The 13,083-nt window shown below is 41.1% G+C and overlaps 1 protein-coding gene across 1 annotated transcript in view; it reads right to left on the bottom strand.

Annotated features, from left to right (window-relative positions):
* Window positions 1-13,083, bottom strand: part of si:ch211-186j3.6 (neural-cadherin) — a 488,898-nt gene that overhangs the window by 137,443 nt on the left and 338,372 nt on the right. The window lies entirely within an intron of this gene.

The following is a 13,083-nucleotide window of genomic DNA, read 5'->3' as shown; positions in this document are numbered from 1 at the left end:
TATCTTCACCACTGGTATATTTAGATTTGAAACAAGTTTCATCTAAGAACATGTACAAGGGGTATCCTTTAAAAAAAATTCTATTTCCATTGAAACAGAATTATAAAATCCAAAATGATTGAAATCCTTTGCATTACCACGAATGGATCACATCTTATAATTAATGACACACGTTTTCAATGTTTTCACCGGTATTTGTAAGACTGCATCTTGGGTGATGAGCTGTGGGTCTGTGAGGTTGGAAGCTATGTTTACCATCCATCTCTTCTTTGGCTCCCTTCACAGGCTGGAGTCGGGACTCTGGCTGCAGCACTCCCAAACATGAACATTACTTTACATCAGAAGGTAATATTAAAACATTGTTTTAAATCTATATCAGGGGCACAAATCATTTTGGGTTCCACTGTATACCAGTAATGCCTGTTGATGCATTCTCAACACATACCACAGATAATATTGCCAGCACCTTGCACCCATCTAATAGTCATAGTTATGCCCTCAGCTCTACCTAATATGCACACTAAGGATCTATATTTACATCTGTGTGTGCTACATTGAAATGAACTATCTTTACTTAATTTAGAATCTATTTGATGGTAGAAACCAAAATGATTATTTTTTTTATATAATTGTAAACAAATTCTGCTCAACGACAAAACCCCTTGTGACAGACCCATCATCTGTACCCGCCCCCTGAAGTCCAGAAGGCGTCTCTGTGGAAGTCTGTGTGCAACACCTTCAGGTGTTCTGTGTGTTTTCAGTGGCAAAGAAGGAAGTTATTCTTTGTTTTATCTCACAAAAATCCCACAGATTAAGAGATGGTTAAGAGAGTATTTTCTAAATAAAAATGGTTGTAAAGTATAGTAGTTAAAAATCTGTGTTGGGTATAAGTGACATTTTGGAGGTTCTGGTGTTAATTACCTTGTATTATCCAGCATCTGCGTTGAATTTAAGGAGAAACTTCAAATCTGTAACTTTACTGCTTGTTTGGGGTATGGTTAAGGTGAGCCCTAAGACTGGCCTGGCATAGATCCTAGTCAGACTGCTTAAACTGCTGCAGATATGATTGCCCAGGCAGATCAGTGGCGGTTTCTGACTGTGAAGTTGGCTTCCATCATGAGAAATATGCAACCTGTATGTAGAGCCCTCACTGTGATCGGATCAGCCGCAACGGATGTCGTTGTCTGTAGACCAACCAGGATCACAGACACTTTTTCATTCTTTGCTTGACTTTCTAATTAACTCTGGGCTCATTAGGTTGAGGGTTTCCACCCACCTCGTGCAGAATAAGTTTTAGATTGGCCTAAAACAAGGCATGGATCAAACAACCATAGCACTGAGAAAACTCAGTAATTTCACTTTCCTGTTGCTCCTGCTTTGACCAGAGAAGACTGATTAATTTATTATCAAGTCAGTATTACAGTTATGACCAATCCTGAGCATCCTAGATGAACAGGGATATCCCAGGGTAACCAGTATCTCTTCCCGTTCCCCAGCGGTGCCTCAAATGACTTCTCTGGTGTGTGTTCCAGGAAGGAAATTCTGTAACCAGAACTAAGTTGCTAATTCTACTAAGAGTTGGGTCTTATGTCAAGGCTACAGCAGGTCCTAGTTTTCAATTAAAAATATTATCCCATCACAGTCTACGTCCAGTAGTTCATTCTTTCTAATTTTCCACATGGCTAGCCTGAAGCTATCCAATGCCAGAATTAGGGATTCACTTTGCACCAAAAACATTTGCTCTCAGGGCATCAATTAAAAAGGGAGCAAAAAAATCCTGTTGGAAAAGCCTTGGTTTCAGTCTTGAATTAAAGATAACAAAAATTCAGACAAAACTCCACAATGAACGTTGCTAAGCTGCACGTTCTTAGATCTGACAACATTTAAGTCGGCTGAAGCTGAAAGTCAAAAGAGGCTGCCAGAAATCTAATTCTCCTGTTGCTGCTCTAATTTCTCTGCACTTTTCCCTTCCGTTGAGCCTTTTTTTAACCTCTTACAGCATCTCCTGCTCTGCCAGACAACCTTTCAGCAGACTTTCATCTTCACCGCTTGAATCGCTTCACTTCTTCATCAACTTCTTTAATGTAACTGACATTTTGCGGTGTGTGAAAAAACAAAAAAAACAAAAAAAAAAACAATGTTTTCTGCAGATAATTCTCTTCCTACTGTGCCGATAAGAAATGCAGTTTTCTCCATTGAGCTCCCTTCTTAAAAGCATCGACCCAAATAGATTCTGATTGCTAATCTGCACCTTCTCGGCACATTTCATGACATGAATCTTGCCGCATCTTCACCTTGAACTAAATGTAATTATGTGTTACAGCGTGAATTACATGCTGATCATCTCTAACTCTATAATATCTTTGTAATCAACTTCTTTCTGCAGCCTCGGGTATAATGTAGGGCGAGAGAAATAGAAAAGCTCTGAAGGGGGTTTTTTTTAATGTTAGAGTGGGATTTTGCAACTTTCTTTATCCCTCTTAACTTTCATGCTCGGTTTGATGCAGTTATTTAAACGCACTGACTGAGGACGGGAATTTAATGGCAATAGAACAAAACTCTTCTCCTTGTTTCAATTTCTATATTCCCTAGCTACCTTCCTATCTCGGACCATTCACCTAATTCTTACCCTGTTGAGAACTTGGTACCATCTACAATCCCACTTTGTACCTGTTGTGCACACTGGTAAAGGTTAGATCTAAGTGCAACAGATCTTGCCCACAGCCTGTTTGTACCGCTGCCTTGAGAGAAAGAGCACAGAACCTTCAGAACGCGAACCAACAGACTCAGAGTCAGCTTCTTCCCTAGAGCTGCCAAAAGCTATCACTTTAAACTCTCACCTGCAATATTTCCTGGACTTTATGGCTCCAACTCCGAGACTGTAAAAGAATTCTTCAGATTGTTTTAGTAGTCTGAGCCGTGAAAGCTGTGATGCCCCAAACTACGTGTTTTGCATATGCTCCTGTGTCTGCACGATGAAAACAAAGACGATTGTGATTGTGACATCAGGTGTAAGGATGCAGAGGAACATGCACGGACCACCCACCAACCAAAAAGGAGCCATGTACTAACAGAAGGCAGCAAACTAATATTGTAGTACAGTATACATTTTAGGTGAATGAGTAAACACTGCACACTCTCTGAAATGAAAATAATTCAACAAAACATGAAACAGTTTTGCTGTTACGCTTATTATTTATAATACTGCACCTTTAAACAACTCCCAGACCTGTATTTTCTTTACCAGTTCCACCATAGCCCACTAAGAAAGGGGCTACGGTGGTGCTTTGCACCTTTTGAACACAAATCTTACTCAGTACCGATGAATCCTGATAAACTGTGCTGCCTGGAGCTGATATTGTCCTATAAATGTTGCTTTAATTCCTTGATTTTTGGGCGAGTGCTCATTCTGTGTTAATTGTGTGGACTCTGTTGCAAATGAATTGCCCTTGGAGACAATAAAGTATTTCAATTCAATTCCATTCCATTTTTTTTTTTTTTATGAAATTCACCCTTACATGCCATGCTTAACACTATACAATGGCTTGTTCTTTAAAATATGTACATATTGAAAAATTGATCATTTAAGCAGCTCTTTTAAACATTCCTTTAAATCAAATGAACGTTGAAGATTTAGTCCCCTTCTAAGAGCCATAAGTCCCATCACTAGTTTTAACGCTGACCTCCGCCTCTGTTTTATACTTCTGCTTCTACAGCCCTGCCATAGACATTATATATGTAGACGTCCTATAGACTGGCGCTGCCTACTGGAGCTGACGTTTCAGTGCAGCAACAACAACAATAATTTGTTCGTATGTGTGCATGCACATATGCATACACCGTTTTCTTAAAGGCCTGGAAAAGTGCTCTTTAAAATTTCCAGCTCCTTCCATTGACTTACACTACCCTGCTTGCAACTGGGACTATGGCTTAAGCCCCTTGAAAATGAACTGTTTTGCACAGCTTCTTGCATGTAATGGTACTCCGTAACTCCAGGGTTCTTTTGGCAATGTGATTTGGCCTTATTTGGTGACAACAAATTAATAGGCAGAAAATTATGGTCCATCTGTTGTGTTTCTGCGCTGTTCTCACCAAGTAAAAACTCATCTTCAGAACCAATCTCAGCCCAGAATGGTGATCTGCATCGCATGATCTACTTTCAACAGTTATCCTCAGCAACCGTAAGCTGCAGAAAATACATGAAAAGTTGCTCCTATTGGCTCCTATGCCAGCCTTGAGTAGGAGAGACCCATCAAAGATGGCGGTGACATACGCTAGGCTCCAGCATGTAATGAGGTGTCTATGTGCATAATGTCTATGTGTCAACCACTCACACTGTAATTTCTTTACCAGTTCCACCATAGGGAACTCTAACTGGCTGTTAGAGTTGCTCAGTGAAAATAGTGAACCAGGCGGACAGGCAGCCCTGGACTGTTGCCTGTACCAGATGTGGAGAATCCAGGTTCAGAAAGTAAAAAGCCAATCAAAGGCATTTCCAGGTCGACTGCATAGCCAGGGACTAAAATCCCCTGGTTAAGTGAACAGGATGAGGGAGAACCAGGCGGGGGTTCAGCTTTCCTGAGCCGGATCCCCCACCTCTGGCGATACAGACACATTGCCAGTCCACCCCTGGTTGTCATGACAGCCTTTCTATAAAGGGGGTTGCATCTGTGCAGCAAAAGGTTACAACACATGAATAGCAGGTCGTGGATGGCATTTAAACTAATTAGAACATACTTTTTTAAATAATAATAATAATAATAACAATAACAATAATACATTTTATTTCAAGCGCCTTTCAAAACACTCAAGGTCACTGTACATGTAAAAACAATAAATGGTAAAAGCAATGTCGTCATATTTTAATCTAATGTATGTTGAACAAGTTACAATTCCCCCACGCTAAAAAAAAAAAAAAGGTGGCTATAACATATCACTTTGATTTATATATAATAATCAAAAATCTTACATATTTGTCCAAATGGAATTGGGTATACTAAAGCAAAATTCAACAGTTGTGATTAAAGTTTATGTTTTGTTGTGTTATATAGTCAATGCAAGTTTTAATCACTAACTTATCAGGAGGAATTCTCAATCGTGGAATTAGAATTAGAAGACCCCAGTTATCGATTTTCATCTGTCTTAGGTAACATTTTGCTGCAAATACTAACAAATGTTCACGCATGACATTTTACTTAAATATGCCGCCATCAAATGACTGCGTGGGCCAATTTCTGTTCAAACGCTATTTTAACTAAATATCTCTCAATGTGACAAATGCCACACTTTCAAACGCTGCCACCGGGTGATACTGAAACATGTTTTCCCAGGAATGTGATTTATGAGGTTCATTGGGTCTATGCTATTTCCTTACTGCCACATTTTTGGAAGGAGAAATGAATGTGGTGTTTCTGCGCTTTAAAAAGTTAAGTTAGCTGGATAACTGATTGGGCGAGCTAAGCAGGCTTGTGTTCAGGCTAGAGTGATCATTTGTGAGGGATTGATGACAGGAAAAAATTCCAGGAAGATGAAAATTAAAAGTGAGGGAGAGTCACTGCTGCTGTAAGAGCCGAAATGAAGACAAGCGAGAAAAAAAAAAAAAAAAAAAAAGGAGAACGGATAAGAGAAAGACGAAGCAACAACCCGGGGACAAGGTGAAGCGAGAGGGAAGAGATTTGGAGTAAGCACGAGTTAACTCTGAAGTTGGGAGGAGGCCAAGCTGATGACAGATAAGAAGCAGCACCTGAGAGAAATACACCAGAAACAATGCAGCCAAAACAAAAGGGAGAGTGGGCCAAGAAACAGATATAACAGCTCAAACCAGGGAGATGTTGGAACAGGGAGCACAAACATACCTTCCAGTAAAAGAATAAGAAAGCAGCTTTTTGCATGGACTATTGACCTATTGTGTGTTGTTGGCAAACGATCGAAGCTGTTTAACAAGTGCTTCTCTCGCTAAATCAGGCGTTTTGTGTGCAGTGTTTAATCAGTATTCAGTTCCACATCAAATGTCTGCAGTTGACACAGCATTACGGAAACAACTCCTGGGGTGGGCGGCTGCTAATTTAACAACAGGGCTGTTCCCAGGTATGCCAAAACTTTCTTTACAGAAAACACACACTCAGACACAACATTTCACAAGGAATGTAAACAGCGACATACAAAGTGGGTAAAAAGTCACTTATTAGTCAAATAGAAGGCTTAAATAAACCATAGTAATTAGGAAAATAGACGCTGGCTAGGAGGTGCAGGTTTATCCTTTGTGAGCCACTCAAAAACCGTGTTTCCATCCAATTCTCATTAAAACTTTGAGCAAACATTTAAAATGTGACAAAAAATAAAATGCAAATCAGGCTTGTTTCCATTTACTGGTTTGTAGCAAATTGACCAGTCGACACAAAGCATAAGGTCATACGTTGACGTTACGCTGTAATAAACGGGAAGCAGAGGCTGCAAACTCGCACGGTTTAGTAATGGAGTGAGATTTTAATGAATGTGTAAGTTGTGATTTTTTTTTTTTCCACGGGTGAGACTAAGAGATGTTTGGGTCTCTTCTTCGGTTCACACCATCCCGTATTTGCTTCCAGTCATGTTTGCTTCCAGCGTTATGAGAACATCCGGGAAAACAGGCCATGTCATTAGAAACAGCTGATCAGTCATCCGAGGTAAACCTTAGCTACGTCAGAACTAACTTCACAAATGTTTTTCCATCTCTCTTTAGCACATTTACTCTTTTTTGAAAAAGTAAAAAAAAAGAGAAACTCAGGCAAGCGTGAAGCTTTCTTTTGTGCAAAATTTAGTGAGTTAATTCAAATTTTACTGCTTCCATCTACCTTTTCTAATTCAATATATCAAAATTCACATTTAAAACATTGATAGAAATGCAGCTAAAGATTCTTAAACTTTCATGTCTGGATATGAACTCTCTGAGGTTCAATCCCTTTTGTAAGTTACTAACATATCCATGGTTGTCAAAATACAAACATTTCTCACTTTACATGCATACTGAGAAAAACAAACAACAAAGTCATTTTTTATACCAGGGCAACCTTTTTTGAAGGTATAGAGAAAATATGACAGCATTTCCACCGTCTTAATCAATTAGACCAAGGAGTCATGGGCATTTGAGCACCGATGTAGAAAAAAAGTGTTATCTTCCTGTAAAAAAGAACAGTAGACAGGAAAACACACATTAAGAGTGTAAATATATACTATGGGAATGTGTACTTTTGATTCAGTGGTTCAATTATGTGGCAAATAAATTTAAATGTGTGTGTATATGGGGGGGGGGGGGGGGGGGGGGGGCTTTGATGTGGTCCTTTTCCTGCTTCACCAGTTCTACCTTCATCTGTCTGCTGAACCATCTGTGAGCTGCTAATATTCAAACAGCCAACATTCCCTAACACCATGCCATGCTTATTCCTTCACTGTAGCAAATCCTGGAGCTTCAGGAAGATTTAAACTTCCAGCAGGAGCTCAACGTTTAATTCTCAGCCATGACTGAACAGGTGAGCCTCTGCAGGAAGGGGAGGGGCTACGTGTCTGCAGCACTGCTGCGCAAAAGCTGTGTGTCAACCCGGCATGGATATTGTACATGCATGTGTCAATTTTGACATAAATGAGTATCTTTAAAAAATATATCAGTTTTTCTTTGCTTCGGTTATATCAAAATGTTGGTTATTTTGATAACCCTAAATGTGACACAATAAATTGCTCCTTCATTTGGTTTAGCAGAAATGGATTCACTCAGAAAAACAGAGTTCATCAAAGGTTCATGAGCAAAACATCTGTATCTGGACCCAGAAGGCCAGCAACATGTTCATAAACAAGTTGTGTTGCATTCATTTATGTCAACACAAAGTCCCTACATTCCATCTGAAGGGATTTGCCTAAACGATGCAGTCCAGAAAAACGTTTGATATTGTATTGCAAACTGATTAATTGAATCGTTGCACACTGTCATTTGTGAGCTGTGGCTTAGTTGGTCCTTCCCTTGTTATTTATTGGATTGAAACGAAATAACTGATCATCTGTTCAGCTACGCTCTTACAAAAACCTTTTTAGTTATTTTAATTGATAAAACATCTGTTACAACACACAGTTTTTCCACATTAATAACACAGATAATATTGGTCATAAGTGAAGAATACGGTTTGCTGGTCCATTATGTGCCCCATGTAGTTTGAATTATGGTCCAGCCTCATAGGTAAAGAAAGATATACAGATTATGGTTTCTATATAATACAAGAAGTGCAGAACCTACCACTACTGTTTCCTAACTAATGGGGGGGGCAAAGTGTGCGGAAGAGCCTCAAAGAGACATCCAAAGAGGGGCAGAGGAGAAAAGAAGAAGCAAATGTGAAAGACCTGCTGGGTATGGACCGGGCTGGAAGGTCTTCATAGTAGATGGTGTGCTTTTTAAATGGTCTGGGAGCAACAGGGTTAGCACAAGACTTTGCCGCCTTACTACTACTCATACGTAATTCATTACCTCCTACTCCGACAAAAGACAAGAAGCAGCGAGCGCGAGGGAGGACGAGAAAGAGTAAAGAGTAGAAGTGCGTGCTTTGTCTACAAGGCAAGTTGGAACTCCTACAGAGTTGGGGGGGGGGGCTCTTGAATATAAAAAAAGTTCCTCCTCCCTGCGGGTCTGGAGATACGCAGGAGTCAAACTGGGAGCATATGGACTGCATAAACAGCATTACAAATCACACCACTCTGCATCCCCCCCCTACCTCCGTTCCTGTGACACAAGCAAACATCAGTCTCATAGACGCTTCAGCCCAGAGAAGTCAGTGTGTGTACAAATCAGCGGGTGAAACAGCAGGCTTGGAGCACAGGGCTCCTGGTATAAATGGTGTGTCAGACAGCTAGCCGGCCCCGCAGTCAATGCATATTGGCTCTCTGCATCCACCACTTCTCATTTTATAGCTAGCAGAGAGCCAGGCTCTGAGTGTTGCTACATGACAGCTCTGTGTAAACTGAGCAGAATGCAAAAGTGAATCTGTTTATGTATCTGCGCCTCGGCTTGAGAGACCTTTTCATTTTTTTTTTTTCACGCGCGGTCTCAATTTGTCATTCCATCTCCTATTTTAATAGAGGCACGGTGTCAGCTAGTAAACAGCTCCATTAGGTAAGGATAATGTGTTCCTATTGGGCCAGGGGAAATCCTTATCTGACACCCTGTCTGCACCAGATTGAAATGGGGCAATGTAATTAAGCGAATTTCATTTGTCTTGTTAATTTGTCTATTGATTGGAAACGCGCTGGCCTCTGGCTGCCAGGCGGCGCACGCCACGGGTCCACGAGTAGGCCCCGCGCTTCCAGTCCTGTTTGTCTTTTATTGCTGATAAGACGCGGCACAAATCATTACAATGACAAACAATCTCCCAGCAAAGCCAGGAGAACAGGTTATGTGTGAAGTTTAATAAAACTGTCCACATCTGTCGACCTCATAAAACGCTAAACTATAGGAGAACCGGGAGAAGCAATACCCCCTTATTAAAAAATGATCCACGCAGCATGAAGACAGATATTAAAGTTTGGCAAAATATGTAGCTGAACAGATAAAAGTTAGTTATTTATCTTAGACATTGTTTCATTTAGATGAGTAGATTAATGTTGATGTCCTAATTTCATAAAGCAGGGGTGTCCAAAGTCTGGCCTGGGGACCATATGAGGCCCCTTTAAATGGTTTCATTCAGTTCCTAAATGCGACTCAGTAATGGCACAAAACTGGCTGCTGATGTAGATAGACATCCAGTCATCCATCCATCCATCCATCCATCCATCCATCCATCCATCCATCCATCCATCCATCCATCCATCCATCCATCCATCCATCCATCCATCCATCCATCCATCCATCCATCCATCCATCCATTCATTACCTGTTCACGCTTATCCCTGCTGGGGTTGTGAGGGGTGCTGGTGCCTATCTCCAGCTATCAATGGACGAGAGGTGGGGTACACCCTGGACAGGTCAGCAGTGTATCGCAGGTAAATAGGCACGTTTAAAAAAAATGTAGGATGAGATTTTCAAAAACAAATGATAATGTTCTGATTAAAAACTGCAAGTGCTTTAAAAGGAAGAGGGACCCATGTCTTCGACCCCCAAAAACCGAGCAAACTGTGGGCCTTTCTTTTAAAGCCAATGAGTGAGACCCTTTCTGTGTTTAGTATTCACAATGATGGACAGATCCCCTTTTAAAAGATATTAAACAATTTTCTTTGTTTCATAAATAAACTGCAGGTTTATTCTCTATATACACATTATTGGCTATTTATTTAAAATAAAGATCAATTTTAAGTGACCCGAGAAGGCTTTTAACTTGATTAGTTTTTTTTTTTTTGGCTCTTTTGACAAAAGATTTGGGCACCATTATCATAGGGATAAAACTTCACATTTCTAACTCATGCAGTGGCATAAACTCTATAGAATCAGCCATTTTTTGTTAATAATTAATCTAATCTGTGGACTCTAATGTGCGGACCCCCCCCCCCCCCCCCCCCCCCCCCCCCCCCCCCCCCCCCCCCCCCCCCCCCCCCCCCCCCCCCCCACCCCCACCCCACAGTATTAGCTTATGGATCAATCACAGTTAAAATGTTATTCAAAAAAATCAAGTGGGATAAATGAAGCTGTGTGGCCTCTCAGTATGATTACACAACACTTGCACTGCTCACATTTTTATAGTGAACTGACAACATATTAGTTACAGATGAAAGGTTTTGGTGGTAGAGTAGTTTGCACCGTCGCCTCAGCGCTGCCATCTGCCACCTTTCGGGTTGCATGTTCTGTGCGCCCATGGCTGTATTGTCTCTTGTCTTGCTAGTCCTGCAGTGGCCTTGTGACCCATGTGCTGGGGCATAGTCTAACATTTTTTTAATCAGGTTTTTTTATTTTTTTTTACACCACAGCAGCTGTCCTCTGCTGGCCTGTCCTTTATCTGGCTCATGGAGAGTGGCCTATCTACCAAGAGGTATGAGCTGAGCAGATGGTAAAAGCAGGATTCTCCTAACTATACTTCCTCTGAACGCAGGTTTAAAACCCACCAGGAGGTTGTTGTGGCAATGTTAAAGTAAATGGCAGCTTGGCAAGAGATAAGGCATGGCAGCTAAGCCCCGTCACCGACTCTAGTTTCGAGCTGATGGTTAGCAAACAAAGACAATCCCTTGTTAGAGCTCCTGTGCAAATGTATATAATAAGTAGTTAATGTCTTGAAGCAATATGTGAATCAGGTTACAATCAGGACTCACCAGATGGAGGAATCCTGGTCCTGATGGAAAGCAAACGCACCAGGCATAGCCGTTTATTTTCTGCCCCTTTCCTCCACTGCGTGCTACTGACTAACAAATAAGCCAAACAGTTGTTGAGGCAGGATTCAAAGAGACAATGCAATGTTTTCATGCATAAGCAGCTATATTCTACTGCTGCATGTTTGTGGTAAATGTGGCAGGAGTTCAACCTCATGATTCCTGTCTCTACCATGTTACTCACATGGATGGAGCACGTGTTCAACAGCGGTCAATGAAAAGTGAATCTTTCATGAAGTGATCTAAGAGCCAGACGTCTGGATGACCTTCACACACGAAAACACGTTCAACATCCAAAACCCGTTTATGCAAATCTAAGGCTTTAGGATTTTCTGAAGGTATGCTGATTTCAATTTCAACGCCCACTTCAGGTCAGCTGAGATTTTTAGACCATTTTGGCCTCTGTGCACACACACACACACACACAAACACATACATCCACATTATACTGTGTTCAATCCATGTAATATCCTCCTTTGAAAGTGGCCAAAGATTGGAAACAGCGGACCGCTGTGTTGACAGTGTTTCTGTATGCGAACGCCTTCCACCTTCTCTGGCCTAAACACAGCAGGGCTGGCTTGGTGCAGCTGCCCTACGGCAGGAAACAGGGTTGGATGAGTGGGTGGCTTTGGAAGAGCAAACCGGCATCGGAAATAAGATGCTCAGGCTCCACAGTGGGTATATATAAGGGTTTGTGTAGATGAAAACAGCAGTAAGGAATATGAACAGCACAGGACAAAAAATCATTTAACACCTGGAGACACACAAGCCCACATAGCAACAGAAAAAATACCAGGCAAAGTTGTGCCAATAAACAGAGAGGTCAGTCATTATTTTCTATTTTCCAAAACATTTAATAATTAAACCTTGTCATCTCTTTCTACCTAGATACTCACCTACTTAAGATTTCCATATCCATCAACATTTTCTGTTGCACTCCATGTTGACTGTCCTTCATGAATGACTTGTTGATTCACTGTATTAGCTCAACGTGCATCTAGTTAATACAGATGCACCAGCTTGTTAAGATCTGGAAGCGCTCCGCTTTAACAGGAGGCTCCTAAGCAGGTCTTTTTTTCCACAAAGCAAAACAATAGACTGAACCTACTCTGAGAGTACTGAATTCATCACAGTGTGGCCTGCTGTTGTACACCATTATAGTCAGAATGAGACGTTTAACACATTCATGAGATATTTTATCTGAAAATGAAACGGATTTGTTCAATGTCTTTTGAGGAACCACTTGGGGAGTACCTAAGTCAAACTCTGCTCGTTTAGTACTGGCTCAGCTGGCATATCAGCACTGGTCGGGGGTTGTACACAACCTACATTGGGAAACAGACAAAACAACACGTTTTACGCTTATGTAATGGAAAAAGCACCACACCTCCAAGCAACTTTAGTTTGCAACACATCACCAAACTTCATTCTGGTCTTAGTGCTCAAGGAACAGAAAGAGATGTGCAATAAGTATGTTTTAGGACCCATACCCTAAAGTAGGCTTTAGTTGAGCCAGGCTAGGTTCCCATGGCAATAGATTAAACTCATCGCCTGCTCCATAGCTGAATTTTGATTCAGTCTCCAAGAGGCTCAAGAGTAGAAGCTTGTTGGTATTTTATGCAGAAGGGTTGAATGATGTGTGAAACATCCCATTTTCCACGAACATGCACAGAGCCTGCAGTAGAAAGCCTAAAAAAAGGTTTCCACTGTAGTAGTAGCTGTAACCTATCAGGCTGGTTTCCACTAGGAAAGACCAGCGTTGCTAAATTA

The sequence above is a fragment of the Fundulus heteroclitus genome, chromosome 4 (genome assembly GCF_011125445.2).
Source record: "Fundulus heteroclitus isolate FHET01 chromosome 4, MU-UCD_Fhet_4.1, whole genome shotgun sequence".
Classification (NCBI taxonomy): domain Eukaryota; kingdom Metazoa; phylum Chordata; class Actinopteri; order Cyprinodontiformes; family Fundulidae; genus Fundulus; species Fundulus heteroclitus.
The sequence above is the reverse complement of the archived record's forward strand: the minus strand, read 5'-3'. Positions and strand labels throughout refer to the sequence as shown.